General features: G+C 42.9%; 1 protein-coding gene across 4 annotated transcripts in view; it reads right to left on the bottom strand.

Moving 5' to 3' along the window:
- FAM219A (family with sequence similarity 219 member A) overlaps positions 1 to 12,934 on the bottom strand; it is a 145,454-nt gene that overhangs the window by 115,288 nt on the left and 17,232 nt on the right. The window lies entirely within an intron of this gene.

Here is a 12,934-nt window from a genome sequence, read left to right as displayed (position 1 = left end):
TTCACTAGGTCCCCAGTCTGCTAGGCCAGCTCCTCCGGGGCAGAAAGGGTAACACCAAAAGGCCACAGATCAGCAGCTGTCAATCAGAGAGGGAATGGCCAATCGAAAAGCAGCTTTTGGTTATATTTCTCACATTAACTCTTTAGTATCAAACGGTTTGCAGCAGTCAGAGATTACCTGTATTACACACACCATAAATGGTAGCCAGGGGACTAGGGAGATATAGTATCCACAGTGCATAGCACACTGTTGGTCACTGCACAGAGAGTATAAACTTGCTTAGAGAGGTTAATCAACAATAATAATTTTATTGATTAATCAGACACCTAATGAAGTGGTTCCTACCAGGTATGCCACTCTGTATATGTAACATATAGTGTGCATGTAAGGACTGACCTACATCCAAGACCAGTCAGGTTTCTGCCTGTCCTCCGGACTCAATGCTTTTTTTTTTGAGTGAAGATGGAATAAACATAAACTTTTTGAGTCAGAGTGCTTTCCTTTATTTAAGAGTGAGTGTGTGGATTCTCATAGAGAATGAATGGGCAGATACTAAGAGTGAATGTGTGGATTCTCACAGTGAAGCGCCAAATTCTAAGAGTGAATGTGTGGATTCTCACAGAGAATGAATGGGCAGATTCTAAGTGTGAATGTGTGGATTCTCACAGTGAAGCGCCAGATTCTAAGAGTGAATGTGTGGATTCTCACAGAGAATGAATGGGCAGATTCTAAGTGTGAATGTGTGGATTCTCACAGAGAATGAATGGGCAGATTCTAAGTGTGAATGTGTGGATTCTCACAGTGAAGCGCCAGATTCTAAGAGTGAATGTGTGGATTCTCACAGAGAATGAATGGGCAGATTCTAAGTGTGAATGCGTGGGTTCTCACAGTGAATCGCCAGATTCTAAGAGTGAATGTGTGGATTCTCACAGAGAATGAATGGGCAGATTCTAAGAATGAATGTGTGGGTTCTCACAGAGAATGGCCAGATTCTAAGAGTGAATGTGTGGATTCTCATAGAGAATGAATGGGCAGATACTAAGAGTGAATGTGTGGATTCTCACAGTGAAGCGCCAAATTCTAAGAGTGAATGTGTGGATTCTCACAGAGAATGAATGGGCAGATTCTAAGTGTGAATGTGTGGATTCTCACAGAGAATGAATGGGCAGATTCTAAGTGTGAATGTGTGGATTCTCACAGTGAAGCGCCAGATTCTAAGAGTGAATGTGTGGATTCTCACAGAGAATGAATGGGCAGATTCTAAGTGTGAATGTGTGGGTTCTCACAGAGAATGAATGGGCAGATTCTAAGTGTGAATGCGTGGGTTCTCACAGTGAATCGCCAGATTCTAAGAGTGAATGTGTGGATTCTCACAGAGAATGAATGGGCAGATTCTAAGAATGAATGTGTGGGTTCTCACAGAGAATGGCCAGATTCTAAGAGTGAATGTGTGGATTCTCACAGAGAATGGCCAGATTCTAAGAGTGAATAAGTGGATTCTCACAGAGAATGGTCAGATTCTAAGAGTGAATGTGTGGATTCTCACAGAGAATGTCCAGATTCTAAAAATGAATGTGTGGGTTCTCACAGAGAATGGCCAGATTCTAAGAGTGAATGTGTGGATTCTCAGAGAGAATGGCCAGATTCTAAGAGTGAATGTGTGGATTCTCACAGAGAATGGGCAGATTCTAAGAGTGAATGTGTGGATTCTCACAGAGAATGAATGGGCAGATTCTAAGAATGAATGTGTGGGTTCTCACAGAGAATGGCCAGATTCTAAGAGTGAATGTGTGGATTCTCACAGAGAATGGCCAGATTCTAAGAGTGAATAAGTGGATTCTCACAGAGAATGGTCAGATTCTAAGAGTGAATGTGTGGATTCTCTCAGAGAATGTCCAGATTCTAAAAATGAATGTGTGGGTTCTCACAGAGAATGGCCAGATTCTAAGAGTGAATGTGTGGATTCTCAGAGAGAATGGCCAGATTCTAAGAGTGAATGTGTGGATTCTCACAGAGAATGGGCAGATTCTAAGAGTGAATGTGTGGATTCTCACAGAGAATGGCCAGATTCTAAGAGTGAATGTGTGGATTCTCACAGAGAATGGCCAGATTCTAAAAATGAATGTGTGGGTTCTCACAGAGAATGGCCAGATTCTAAGAGTGAATGTGTGGATTCTCACAGAGAATGGCCAGATTCTAAGAGTGAATGTGTGGATTCTCACAGAGAATGGCCAGATTCTAAGAGTGAATGTGTGGATTTTCACAGAGAATGGCCAGATTCTAAGAGTGAATGTGTGGATTTTCACAGAGAATGGCCAGATTCTAAGAGTGAATGTGTGGATTTTCACAGAGAATGGCCAGATTCTAAGAGTGAATGTGTGGATTCTCACAGAGAATGGCCAGATTCTAAGAGTGAATGTGTGGATTCTCACTAAGAATGGCCAGATTCTAAGAGTGAATGTGTGGATTCTCACAGAGAATGGCCAGATTCTAAGAGTGAATGTGTGGATTCTCACAGAGAATGGCCAGATTCTAAGAGTGAATGTGTGGATTCTCACAGAGAATGGCCAGATTCTAAGAGTGAATGTGTGGATTCTCACAGAGAATGGTCAGATTCTCAGGATGTTTAACGGTAAGTATGTGGCCGCAGAGTTTGGGAGTGGTGCGCCCATATCACAGCCTGCATCAGCGTATCTTCAAGGGGTCTCATGCTGGACATGATCTTTTCAGGAAGCATCGAAACACTGACTGGCTTCTCCAGTAGTGGGGGTGACATACACTCACGTCAAACGTGCGCCTTTCGTCCGTTACATGAATCAGAAGATGAGAAATTATTTTCCAGTGTTGCAAAATGTGCTAAAAGATTCATAGTTCTCAAGAAGGAAAATAAATGCTAAATCATGCTCACTGAGCTTTCGAGCTCTGCCATTATCTATAGCGGACAATTTAACAGCCAAGTGTGGCAATGATACACATTCCCAGCACGAACGCACAGCCGCTGACCCGGAAATCTTATTATGGGTGCTAAAAAAAAAGAAACCGTCTGGGGAGAAACTGGGCCATTATTCTTTTAGAAAAGCTGGTGGATTTTCTGGGACTCCGCTGAGAACAACTTGTGCTAATGAAATATTGACACGGTGTTTGATTTTTTTTTTTTAATCTGTTCTTCATGTTTGTTAGCGGTGAGAAAATGGCAGAATAAATACTATAGCTCCAGTAAGGTTTGATTTTTCAGACCCATTCTCCATGCATCGTGAGGGGAGAAGACTTTTTTTTTAAAGGCAATCACGATTTTTATGGTAAACCTGGAAACCATGAACAGCTATGTTTTTGTGTAGAAAGGTAAAAGATGTTATTTATGAAAAATCATGCAGAGATGGGGCGAGAGAGTAAACTTTCAGTAAATAAGAATTATGACTCCGTGTCCTGACAAGAGTTTGCATTTCAGTATAATGCCAATTTTATGAAGTTCAATCCAATACAGACAGACAGACACGTAAGGTGTCCGAGGTTTAAACACGTCTGCAAGGAAAACAAATCCATTGTGAGGAACTGACTCTGCTGGGTTTCGAACCCTGGTTTACATGCTGCTAAACCTCTTCCTTACCAGTACACCAGCCTGCCTTTTGCAAATTTACCTGAGATCTGATACCATTGCTTGTAGAGTCAAGGTTATCAGTGACAGCTCTCTTCAGCTGTGTCTGGTCAGGTAACAAAAAACAAGGAGTAGAGTCAGTGCTAATCAGGAACGCAGCAGTCCCAAAAAAGGACTCCCTCTAATGTCCCTGGAGATAGATAGACAAAGTAAAAGAATGGGGTCTATGTCGTTGTGTCCAAAGTTCTACTTTATACGATATCCAGAAGATGTCAGTGGCATAGAGGATAATCCAATTGTTTAAAAATAGAAGCGTTCTTACTTACAGTAGACAGAGCTTAATCCAGCTCTGGTGTGAATGGCTTGCAGCGGTTTTCCAGCAAAGTTCAGAGCATTTGAACTGTGTTCCCTCAGTCTACTGAAGACTGCAATTTAAAACACCCCACATTTTATCAAGCTACTGATATTCGTGTCAAGATCACTCATCCTATATCCTTAAGCGGGGATTATACCGCTGCACGACTAACAAACTAGAGCTAGCTGAAGCTCTATAGAATGTGAGTGTATCTATTATATTTTATATCTTTTATCGCATTTGTGGAACATACTGCACTATTATTGTTTCCATTTTTATTTCCAACTTGGTTACCTGTCACCACATAGAAGAGGACACTTGCCGTATATCCTGTAAGCGGGGATAATACTGCTGCAAGCCATTCACAACAGAGCTGGATTAAGCTCTGTCAACTGTAAGTAAGAACTCTTCTATTTTTAAACAATTGGATTATCCTCTATGCCACTGACATCTTCTGGATATCATATAAAGTAGAACTTTGAACACAACGACATAGATCGTATTGGACTTAATATCATTATCTGTTGTACACAGTGGCGCAGACCCATCCCCCATTCTTTTACTGTGTCTGGTCAGGTGTCTGGTTCTTGGCCTATAAAAGCCACTTCCTGTCTCTGTACCTTTGCCAGATTATTGTGGTTCCTGTACTCTCTAATCAAGCTTGTTCCTGTTTCTCCTACCTGTTGCTGAATTTGGACCGTTTTGACTTTGCTGCTTCTCCTTCCCATTGACCTCGGCTTGCCTCACTACGATTATCATCTTTCTGTTCCAGTCTCCCATCTCTGCTTAAGACCAGAAGGCCACTCAAGGCTCAGGGGCTCAACCACCTGGGTAACGAGTGGCTACCTCTGGCAAAAAAAAAAAACTGATCTGGCTACTGGACTCCAAAACTTTGTAACATCAATATCATTACATCCATCCTGTTCAAAATTTAGAGAGTCAGCGATTCGAGTGGGATTCGTCAATATATAGAAATATAAGCTCATATTAATAGACGGACACAGACAAAAAGCGGGGCTGTTCTGCGTCTCAATGGTGGTGTGGCCAGGGGTGGGGCTGTTCTGAGTATCAATGGGGGTGTGACCAGGGGTGGGGCTGTTCTGAGTCTCAATGGGGGTGTGGCCAAAGGCAGGGCTGTTCTGAGTCACAATGGGGGTGGGACCAGAGGCGGGGCTGTTCTGAGAAATCTTGGGTGACTTACTGATAACAATGTATCCAACTATAATGTAATGTATAACAAGAACAATGAATCTTATTTACACAGACTGATTTCCAAACACATTTATTTTAAATACACATTACTGGGAGTATTATTGCTGTGGAGCTCTGTTATACACTCAGACACATTACTGACAGTATTATTGCTGGGGAGCTCTGTAATACATTCAGACACATTACTGGGAGTATTATTGCTGTGGAGCTCTGCTATACACTCAGGTTATGGTGTCAAGTGTGATGCTTATGGTACTCAAGGATTACTAGGGAGCAGCGACTGACAGAGGTACCCAGTCGCGGTGCCAGGCGGTCCGTCACAAAGGGATTATCCTGTTTTGTGTGGGAGTGTCCTCGACCTGAGAGCTAATGTAATTACAGTGTGTACTTTGTCACAGGCCCTCTCTCGGGTTCAGTGGGGAATGCCCCGGAATATGTTATGGAAAACCCATTGCATGGGGACTTGCATACAAGGCCAGTTGTGGCTGCCATTAAACAGTTCCTCTTCACCCTCAACATAGAGTCTCATCTCATGTTTGGAGGGAACAGCTATATTCGCTCTGGGGATTGCTATATTCACTATACTCCCTTGGATTATAATCACTAGCTCTTGTAAGAGCAGCCTGCTACACTCTCTGGAGTAGGAGAGGTCTACTCACTGGAAGCTGGATTCCTGTCTTGGGTCCAGGGTGGGTGGAGGACAACAAGACCCCAACCAAGCTGTAACGCTGGCTGTGGGGACTACGGTGGTTATGGTGCCTGGTGGAGTGTTTGAAAACTACTCGGAGGTACTAGGAAGCAGCAATTGGCAGAGGCACCCAGTCGGCAGAGCAGAGTTTGTGCTGAACTATGTGTCGTCGAGGGGAAAGGGATAATCACTGCTTGGCACCTTGTTCCAGCTTGTGGAGGATTTGGCGGGAAGAGGAGTCCCAGGAGGAAATAGAGCTAGTCCCCTATCCTGTTCCAGGGCGTAGAGGCTCCAAGTCTTGTTGGGTGTTCCCTGTAGCGGAGCTCTAGTCTTGACAAGGACTTTTCTCCACGGAATCCTTAGGAACTGGAACTGTGGAACAAGGCGCAAGGAACAAGGAACATGAATAGCTCTATTCCTCCCCCGTAACTGGACGACACGCAGTTCTGGGAGAACAACTGATTATAAAGAGCCAAACTTGGACTTTTATGCACAGACGTAATGTAGGAATACCAATCAATAAATGATTAGAAATATTTGATCAAGCTCAGTAAATATGTAAGATAGGGTGATATGGTAAATATGTCCAATTTCTGTAGTGCTAAATAGGCATATACAGATAAATGTTCCTTATATCCCAATGCTGCCCTTAGTAGAAAGTATCCTGGGTATTTTCTAGGATTAGCAATAAAAGGAAAGAGAACCCAAGAAGTGCAAAGGGAGACAGGAACATTTTTATAAAAATAACACTTTATTCTAAATATACAATGCAAATACAAATATACATAAACGAGTATGTGTGTACATACTCCTGTAGAAGCAGGTCGCTAGACACAAAATGAAAAAATAAAAAAAGTTCTGGAGACTACCTCTGGAAGAGATGGTAAATCTCACGTGAAAAAATAAACGGCCAGCTGATGTGTTGAAGAGTCTGAAAAAACAGGAACAGAGCGTCAAACATAAAAAAAACATTAAAAAAAAAAAACATACAGAAACCCCCCATGTCCTATATCCCCAAACAGCCCTGATCTGAGAACCCAAGTTGTCTAAGTAGCGTTCAGATCCATGCTGACCCAAGTGCAGTATTCTTGGCTTTTCATGTTATCTTTACTATCTTTCATTGTTATATATAATCATCTGAATTGTTAATACAAGCATGCCTGTTAAACTATGTACTACAAAAATAAAAAATGGGATGGGCCCATTTACGGCCGAAAATTTCAGCAGCCGAAATTTCCCTAGTAAGGAGACTTTTGGTTGCGTAGTTGACGCTGGGCATCCTCACACTGTGAGGACATCCAGCGTCACCCAAAACCGCATAGATAAGCATTAGGTTTCCCCACCAGCTGACGTCAGCGGAGAGGATCGAAATCGACCCGAGCCAGGGCGAGGGACATGGGCACTGGACTGAGATAAGGAACAGAAGGTTTCATTAACCCCTTCTGCACCACGAGGAGTGAGGGGGACACTATAGGGAGTTATAGTGCAAGGAAAACAAAGTTCTTTTCCTGGCACTATAGTTTCCCTTTAATGCTGGGCATGATAGAAAAGTGTCAGAACACACAGTGCATCGTAGTTTGCTGTGTGTGGGGTAAGAGTAGTCGCAGATCCGTCGGAGTGCCCATGATGTCCCCTGTCCATCTCCGAAAGTGCCTTCAATGTGGATGTGAGCATCATTACTGAACCATGGAAAAATAAAATAAGGTTGCTTGGTCTGATGAATCACGTTTTATTTTAAATCCAGTGGATGTCCCTGTACATGTGCGTTGTGTACCTAGGAAAAAAGGGCAGCAGGATGCACTATGGGAAAAGGGCAGGTCGGCGGAGGCAGTATTTTGCTTTGGGCAATGTTCTGCTGGGAAACCTTGGGTCACGGTCTTCATGTTGATATTACAATGACACGTACCACCTACCTTCATGGCAATGGTGAGCACTGATGGCAGTGATGACTTTCAGCTCGATAATGTACCCTGCCTCATTGCAAGCTATAACAGAGCTCCCTGTACCCATGGCTGGGTACCTCCGCCAAGGACCGCTTCCTAGCTGGAACAGGGGACAAACCGAAGCACTTCTGCCCACAGTCGCCGTGGCTTGACTGGGGCCCTGGAACCACTCCTTCCTGGTGCCCGAATGGGAAATTAGCTCTAGTCCTTACAAGGACTTTCCCCGTTGAATCCCCTGCAAGCTGGAACAGTAAATCTTCTTTCCCTCCAATAACAGGACGACACACAGTTTTGGAGTTTAAGCTGGAATAGCATTTTAATGGAGGCACACAGGCATTTTATGCAAGTTTCCCAACAAGTGAGACATCCACCTGGACCTTGTTGGGCACAGGGACACAAAGTTATACACCAATCACAATAGAGTTAAAATCTAAGATACTCCCAAACATAATACAATAAGCCTTCCCCTTACTTAGGAGATAACGGAGTCAAGCACTATACTAAACTCAATTATCTCCAACCACAGAAACACACATTTTTACAAAACCCCAAAAATACCTTAAAACACACAATATCCCCACAAATCGTACATCCCCTGATAGCCGTCATCTGGGTGACCAACATATCCAAAAATCACCCAGATCAGGTATTCAGAAATTCTATTGAAGTCCTATTTTGACCGTCCGCAGGCATAGTCCCATGCCCAAAACAGTTCCAGAGAATCAGGGTTTGCGGCTGGTCTAGTTTGGTAGTTTGCAAACTAACAAACGTCTGGATGTTCCCTTCAACCAGAGTGACGAATGATCCCACTGAACAGTGCTCTTCTAAATTGTATAAAACCGAACGCAGGCGATGATGTAAGTCCAGCGGTGTTCGGGAGTTTCTGTAGCCGATTTCAGTTCCATGAGATTCATGCCCAAACACCACTGCCTGCGTTCATGCGAACAAGATGGCTGCCACCTCGTGGTTGCCTATAGGAATTGTGGCCACCCAGACGAACAATTAGAACACTGCGGTGAGAAACGTTCCAAGTTGTTAATAAGCCCCAGGGTGGTCCCTATTGGCTGATCAGTGTACATGCAAAACATACATTCCATAAGTCTGATTGTCATATTTAAGAACATCACAATAGGCCGCTATCTTCAAAATAAAGCTTGAGAGAGAGAACGTGCTATAGAATGTACATACTGCATGTATATGCTACATAGATATATATATAGAGAGAGAGATAAATATGCTGCATGTGTACCGAATATACATGTATATAGAACGTATGTGGTTGTGATATACATCTCAAAAAGCAAAAACAAGAAGTCTTTATTTTTTAATTTGTGCTTACATTTGTTTAGTAGGTAAGTTCCAAATGTGGTATCCGTAATTATGGCAATCCCACATCAGGAGACCAAATCAGGGAACTGTCTACTTAACAACCGAAAGATTAAAACTAAGGAAATAAAAAGGCATTTGTCTAAAATCTGCAGTTTCATTTGCTTGATTGATAAATCCCAGATTTGCTATCCTCATGAAAACAAATTGATCCAAAATAGATTGTTCCATTTCGAATTTGTTTTAGTTTTGTTTTTCATAGGATTCAAATTTCAATGTTTCCAAATAACCAAATTCAGATGAAATTCAAGTCGGGGAAAAATTGATTGCACAGGTCTATTAAACAGTGCAAGTAACACCTCCACCATATTCCCCACAGCAAGTAACACCTCCACCATATTCCCCACAGCAAGTAAAACCTCCACCATATTCCCCACTGCAAGTAACACCTCCACATTATTACCCACAGCAAGTAACATCTCCACCATATTCCCCACAGCAAGTAACACCTCCACCATATTCCCCACAGCAAGTAACACCTCCACATTATTACCCACAGCAAGTAACACCTCCACCATATTCCCCACAGCAAGTAACACCTCCACCATATTCCCCACAGCAAGTAACACCTCCACCATATTCCCCACAGCAAGTAACACCTCCACATTATCACCCACAGCAAGTAACACCTCCACCATATTCCCCACAGCAAGTAACACCTCCACCATATTCCCCACAGCAAGTAACACCTCCACATTATTACCCACAGCAAGTAACACCTCCACATTATTACCCACAGCAAGTAACATCTCCACCATATTCCCCACAGCAAGTAACACCTCCACATTATTACCCACAGCAAGTAACATCTCCACCATATTCCCCACAGCAAGTAACACCTCCACCATATTCCCCACAGCAAGTAACACCTCCACATTATTACCCACAGCAAGTAACACCTCCACCATATTCCCCACAGCAAGTAACACCTCCACCATATTCCCCACAGCAAGTAACACCTCCACATTATCACCCACAGCAAGTAACACCTCCACCATATTCCCCACAGCAAGTAACACCTCCACCATATTCCCCACAGCAAGTAACACCCCCACATTATTACCCACAGCAAGTAACACCTCCACCATATTCCCCACAGCAAGTAACACCTCCACATTATTACCCACAGCAAGTAACACCGCCACATTATTACCCACAGCAAGTAACACCTCCACATTATTACCCACAGCAAGTAACACCTCCACATTATTACCCACAGCAAGTAACATCTCCACATTATTACCCACAGCAAGTAACACCTCCACCATATTCCCCACAGCAAGTAACACCCCCACATTATTACCCACAGCAAGTAACACCTCCACATTATTACCCACTGCAAGTAACACCTCCACATTATTACCCACAGCAAGTAACACCTCCACATTATTACCCACAGCAAGTAATACCTCCACATTATTACCCACAGCAAGTAACACCTCCACCATATTCCCCACAGCAAGTAACACCCCCACATTATTACCCACAGCAAGTAACATCTCCACATTATTACCCACAGCAAGTAATACCTCCACATTATTACCCACAGCAAGTAACATCTCCACCATAATCCTCACAGCAAGTAACATCTCCACATTATTACGCACGGCAAGTAATACCTCCACATTATTACCCACAGCAAGTAATACCTCCACATTATTACCCACAGCAAGTAACATCTCCACCATATTCCTCACAGCAAGTAACATCTCCACCATATTCCCCACAGCAAGTAATACCTCCACATTATTACCTCCACATTATTACCCACAGCAAGTAACACCGCCACATTATTACCCACAGCAAGTAACACCTCCACCATATTCCTCACAGCATGTAACACCTCCACATTATTACCCACAGCAAGTAACACCTCCACATTATTACCCACAGCAAGTAATACCTCCACATTATTACCCACAGCAAGTAATACCTCCACATTATTACCCACAGCAAGTAATACCTCCACATTATTACCCACAGCAAGTAACATCTCCACCATAATCCTCACAGCAAGTAACATCTCCACATTATTACCCACAGCAAGTAATACCTCCACATTATTACCCACAGCAAGTAACATCTCCACCATATTCCTCACAGCAAGTAACATCTCCACATTATTACCCACAGCAAGTAAAACCTCCACATTATTACCCACAGCAAGTAACACTTCAACATTATTACCCACAGCAAGTAACACCTCCACATTATTACCCACAGCAAGTAACACTTCAACATTATTACCCACAGCAAGTAGCACCTAAACATTATTACCCAGAGCAAGTAACATCTAAACATTATTACCCACAGCAAGTAACATCTAAACATTATTACCCACTGCAAGTAACACCTCCACATTATTACCCACAGCAAGTAACATCTCCACCATATTCCCCAAAGCAAGTAACATCTCCACCATATTCCCCACAGCAAGTAACACCTAAACATTATTACCAACAGCAAGTAACGTCTAAACATTATTACCCACAGCAAGTAACATCTCCACCATATTCCTCACAGCAAGTAACACCTCCACATTATTACCCACAGCAAGTAACACCTCCACATTATTCCTCACAGCAAGTAACACCTCCACATTATTACCCACAGCAAGTAACATCTCCACCATATTCCTCACAGCAAGTAACACCTCCACATTATTACCCACTGCAAGTAACACCTCCACATTATTACCCACAGCAAGTAACACCTTCACATTATTACCCACAGCAAGTAACACCTTCCATTATTACCCAGAGCAAGTAACACTTCAACATTATTACCCACAGCAAGTAACATCTCCGACATATTCCCCACAGCAAGTAACACCTCCAACATATTCCTCACAGCAAGTAACATCTCCACATTATTACCCACAGCAAGTAACACCTCCACATTATTCCTCACAGCAAGTAACACAGCCACATTATTACCCACAGCAAGTAACATCTCCACCATATTCCTCACAGCAAGTAACACCTCCACATTATTACCCACAGCAAGTAACACCTCCACCATATTACCCACAGCAAGTAACACCTCCACATTATTACCCACTGCAAGTAACACCTCCACCATATTCCCCACAGCAAGTAACACCTCCAACATATTCCTCACAGCAAGTAACATCTCCACATTATTACCCACAGCAAGTAACACCTCTACATTATTACCCACAGCAAGTAACACCTCCACCATATTCCCCACAGCAAGTAACACCTCCACATTATTACCCACAGCAAGTAACACCTTCACATTATTACCCACAGCAAGTAACACCTCCGCATTATTACCCACAGCAAGTAAAACCTCCACATTATTACCTCCACATTATTACCCACAGCAAGTAATACCTCCACATTATTACCCACTGCAGGTAACACCTTCACATTATTACCCACAGCAAGTAAAACCTCCACATTATTACCTCCACATTATTACCCACAGCAAGTAACATCTCCACATTATTACCCACAGCAAGTAACATCTCCACCATATTCCTCACAGCAAGTAACACCTACACCATATTCCTCACAGCAAGTAACACCTCCACATTATTACCCACAGCAAGTAATACCTCCACATTATTACCCACTGCAGGTAACACCTTCACATTATTACCCACAGCAAGTAAAACCTCCACATTATTACCTCCACATTATTACCCACAGCAAGTAACACCGCCACATTATTACCCACAGCAAGTAACACCTCCACCATATTCCTCACAGCAAGTAACATCTCCACATTAT

Source organism: Pelobates fuscus, chromosome 5 (assembly GCF_036172605.1).
Source record: "Pelobates fuscus isolate aPelFus1 chromosome 5, aPelFus1.pri, whole genome shotgun sequence".
NCBI lineage: Eukaryota > Metazoa > Chordata > Amphibia > Anura > Pelobatidae > Pelobates > Pelobates fuscus.
Note: the sequence above shows the minus strand (reverse complement) of the source record. Positions and strands in the feature narration are given on the sequence as shown.